The sequence below is a fragment of the Sparus aurata genome, chromosome 24 (assembly GCF_900880675.1).
Source record: "Sparus aurata chromosome 24, fSpaAur1.1, whole genome shotgun sequence".
Taxonomy (NCBI): domain Eukaryota; kingdom Metazoa; phylum Chordata; class Actinopteri; order Spariformes; family Sparidae; genus Sparus; species Sparus aurata.
Window position 1 is genome coordinate 7,929,804 of NC_044210.1, and position 5,166 is coordinate 7,934,969.

Here is a 5,166-nt window from a genome sequence, read left to right on the forward strand (position 1 = left end):
CAAATATTTACTGGTCTAAGTCAAAAGAAATGTCTTTTTTTGGAACTTTGGTGACTGAGAAGACTCAAACTAACCAGTCGACTACAGGACAAGTTTTGAAACTGGAGATGCTGGAGGACAAAGTAAAGGCATTTTTTTTTTTTTTTTTTTTTTTATTAATTCATTTTAATAGAATCACCACAATCACAGGGATGATGATCTGCAAATAATGAGTTTCGTCAAGTTGAACATAAGTGAATTTTCGCACACAAATTAAATCAAAGGGCCCATTGAGAAATAAGAGGGCAGGATAATCCAGAATGGAATAAGCTATAGCTTGTTAGCTGTGTTCCACAATCCACTTTCAAGAGGAACACTTTCCAGTTATAAGGCAGGATTTGATGGAACAAGGGACAACTGTGTCCAGTTATTATTCCAATTGCAACCAAGCTAACAAGCCCAATGACAATTAGCATGTTTGCTAGCTTAGAGGGCTTTTTTGGTCTCACATTACCTCTTTATTGAGTGAAAAATGAACAAAAATATTTTTTTTAAAAATGTCAAAAATCTCTTAGGATTGGAGCACAGACTTTAAACAGATAAGGCCTTCATGACTGAGAGCAATCCCCTAGCTTAATTTCTAAGCCAGTGTCTCTGAAACATCAACATCCCAAAGTGAAGTAATCAGGCCTCAGTTGCATGAAAGGCACAAACTGTTCCAAATAACACCCTCGCTGTATAGCGGTATACAAGCCAGGCCTGTGATACTCTTTCCAGCCCCTTTTGTTGCCCTTGGTGCATCTGTGCAAACGGCTTAAATTCTATTTTTTTTTTTTTTTTTTCCCTAAATCCTGCATTAATTTTGTGAAGCGCAAATAGACTCTCCAAGGGGAGGATTTGCTGATGGGTAAATATAATCTCAATTTAAATCTGAACTCTGCATCCCACCGCAATGCAACAGCAGATGAATGAAAAAATGTCACTGTCAATTTGATGAAGTCCTTGTTTTGAGATTGGGTGGGGGAACATTTGTAATTTATTTATTTTTTTGACAAAGGAGAAATTAGTCTAGTGTGTCCTTACTGTAGCCCACTGAAGTTTTTACTTTTCAATTATACTAGTCACCACTTAGTGGAAGCTAATATGGCTCTGACTAAATTTTAGCCTGAGTACATACAGTACAGACAGAGTGTAATGACAATTTGCATATATTCCCAGTGATATTGTAATGCTAATCTGTGTAATTGTCATAATTACACTTTACTATAGCGCTGACACTTGGCATTCACAAAATTATCATCACAATACACAAAATGACCCTCCTTAAGGGATAATTAATAGCTCATCTGGGCTGTTTGTCATTCATTATTAGGCATCATACAATTTTCCCTCCTCATGGTTATAATCATTTTTTTTTTCTCCCCATTTTCATTTATTGGTCTTTTGCATGTTAACATATGTGCAAAGTCCCTGTAATGAATGTTGTGGTTTTAGACACAAGTCGTCTATTTAGCATCATAACATGGCCATGGAAGTCACAGTCAAAGCCGTGGAAACAAAAAACAAGACAAGCTGTACTTTTTGCTTACCATTTTGACACCGTGCAACTCCAGCGACTCGACACCTTCCACTCCGGTGGAGGAGTCCGCCGGCTGTGCAACTCCAGCAACACCGCACTTCTCACCTGGATTGCCTCTTCACTGTGTGTTTGTATCTGTGAAGCAAAGCACACCCCCAGCCCTTATCCTTTCCCACCTCGACTGTCCTAGCGGAGACAGCTGAGGCGGGGGAGAGAAACCACACAGGCACAAACTTCTCAAGGACAGAATGACAGTGATTTTACTTATGTTGACACCAAAAGCCAAGGATATAAATATTGTAGCTTTAGCATCCCAGTCTGGATGTTGCTTTCTCCTTTTTTTTTTTTTTTTTTAAAAACATGTCTGAAGCTAATCAATCAGTGCCCCAGTGAAGCTGAACTACGAATTCCTTAGGCTTTAGTTTAGACAAAGACAAAATGTGGGCATGTTTGCAGTTGATCAAAAATACATATTGTGACACTTTGCAATGGCGGGCAACCTGTCCTTCCATATATATAAGAAGCTGCAAGGAAAGAGTATGTGTCACTGAGACTTGTCAAGAGAGGTTTTAATTGTCACAGAGGCATCAGTGATCACTGTTCCTGCTAGTTTAATTTCATGACAAATACAGTAACTGCATAAACAACATATAGAGATCATCTATTTTTCACCTCCACGATTTGTGCATCACTCTGTTTTTTGACTCTTTTCAGTCTGTTGTGTCAATCTTGTCCATCCAAAATGATCAGCTGCCATTTCTTCCAGCTAACCAGGAATCTGGCCTTTATTAGCAGGGGGACAGTAGCCGGACGACAAAGCAGAGGGCAAACAAAGAGATTTGCGATGGCTGAGAGCATACGGCAGATTCCACTGTTCACCTTTAGAAAAACCGTGTTTGCATCTTGATTTGTAAGAGAAGGATTGTGTGTGCAGAATGAGTGCCTCGCAGGCGGAGGAGGGATTTTCTTGACAAAAGAAGGCACCGCAGCCAAGGACACCAGAAGACAGACACACAAGGCGAGGGTGAAACCGACCTTAACCCACTCGCACCCAAGCAAATACGTTGAGAGAACATCCATATGTCTTGAAATGTACTGAAAAAGCACAAAAGTGACTTGTAAATAAAACACAGCTATATATAGCGTATCTGCTGTAACGTCTCCGTCAATACTCACTCACAAAATAAAACAAAGATCTCTCAATTGTACAGCAATCAGTGCGTTCGTACCCATGGTGTTCATCTTATGAAGTTGACTGTAGTTAGTTGACCACATTAATTGCGTTTGGGATAAAGGAGCACTTGTACATCCTTTTCTGTGATTGCATTTCGAGTCAGTAATTGAAATGCTGCTTAAAAAAATGAGCACACCGAACTTCACTACAAGCAAAATCTATAACTTACAGTTAAAACCAAGGCGACTCTCCTCTCTCCTGAAACTCATAAGAAGCCTTTAATAAAAGCACTGCATTACAAACACTGAAATTCGCTGGCGCACTTTTTTATTCAGCCCCTCATTTTACCCTTTTATCACAGTCTGTAATGTGCTCAAGAACAGGCTCACCTTGAATTTCTTTAGAATTTTTTGAAGAAAAGAAGAGAAAGGTACAACCATTAAGAGAAGGTTGCTGTTAACGTTTATCTCTTCCCATTCAGAGCTGTGCACATTTGATACAATTCAAGGAAAAAGTTCAAAAGTAATATCCTTAATTGGAGGCTAAATTAGTTAAGAATGTAATAACACTAATAAATGCATAAATAATTAAATGTTAATCAACAGTTATTTAACTAGTAATTTAATCAACTGTGAATTTACCATTTCTTAAATGTGCGATATGTAAGACTTTTACTCTAAAACAAAGTCTCTATAAACAAAGATGATCAACAGAATGTCACAAAAACACTCTAAATACGTCTATGCTGCTGAAGTTAGAATGCTAACCAGCTAGCACAGGAGGTCCAAGCCACCTGTGCTTGCGGTGTCGGCTCACAGAGCAGGCATACTCGAGGCACCTAATAAGACCTCTATCTAGACGGCTAACTGAGCTAACTAGCTAAAGGTGACTACATGTAGCAGCAGTGGGCGGTACTTTGGCAATATGTTCCCTCCTATTCTTTTGCTTTATGAATTCAGCAGGAGGCAAATTACATATTGTTCCATTTAATTATAGTTATTATCTCCACAAATGAGGCTATGTTTTCACCTCTGTTGTTTGTTTGTTGGATTGTTACCAGCATTACACAAAAATTACTGAACAGATTTCCACAAAACTTGGATGAAGGATGGGTCTCTGCCCATAATAGACCCTGATACCTTTTGGTGTGGAACGGGATAAAAGGGACACACCCAGGATGATGGGAAAGTTATTTATTTTAAAATTTAAAGCGGTTAATTTTGATGATGCTTGATTTAATTAAATGGGACTGTTAGGTCCTTGGTGGAGGTATGAACTCTACTGAGTGTCATTCTAGTTATAAAAACTCATAACCAAAGTAGACTGCAGCTATCTTTGCTGTGCTCTCTTTTTGACCAACACTGAGCATGCTGCACTTAACCGCTGTCATTGTTACTGATGCTGACTGCATTGCCCACATGCTGGTTGATTTCTTTCAATTTGTTTCATGCAGAAGTACATTTTAGGTTTTGTTGTGTTATTCCTTTGAGAAAGAATGAATAACATTCTCTGGTTCCATTTATTTCTTTTAGCATATTGATTGAATGGAAGACTTTGTGGGCAACAAAAAACAAATTCATCCATTCCTGAGGCACTCTGAGTTGATGATGTGAGCTCAGTTGACATTGCCAATTTAATTGGAGCTGAACATTGCTGTAAATTGCATCTTGGCCTGTACATGTGTCCAGTACATCTGGGTATGAGCCAAATTAAGCCATCCAACACTTTGAGCAACTGCTTAAGCAAGACTGCAGTCTCCCCAACTTGTCTGAAATATCCCATTTGCAACACACCAAAGGGGTTGACAGGAAGTGCTGAAGGGCCAGTATTGCAGTGTGTGTGTGTGTGTGTGTGTGTGTGTGTGTGTGTTTTACTCCATGAGCGGGTCAGTGAAGAGACTCAAGAAAATGGCTCATTAGCCAGTCATTATCCCGGGCCAAAAATGTGGCAAAGTGACCCCTGTGTCATTTTCTATAGTCTTCCGTGCCTTCAAAGTGGAGCAAGCAGCACGGTTTCACAAACAGGTATGATGGAATCAGTTTATTTCTTATTTAAACTTGAAGTCGAGGTGATACTGTACAAAATTGTCTGCTAAAATTACTGAAGTCTTAACTGATAAGCAAGTAAATGCTCGCCATTTCATGGAATCAAAGCACACATTTGAGCCGTTCTCCCTCTCTGCACTTTGCTCCCAAAGCTGTGCCACTGCTCTCTTTATGCAGAGACACATTTCATATGTCTGCCCCCAGGGGCAGGCAGCGAGAGAGCACGTACAAAGGAATCAAAAGAGAAGACATGCAGGCTATGAATCAGAAACAGCAGTCACCTTCAAACTGACACTATCAGCTTTACGACTCACCATCTCCCTGTGCACACAAACAAGCAAGGTTACATCCTGGAACAGCATTGGTACCAACATCTAAAATGTTAAAGC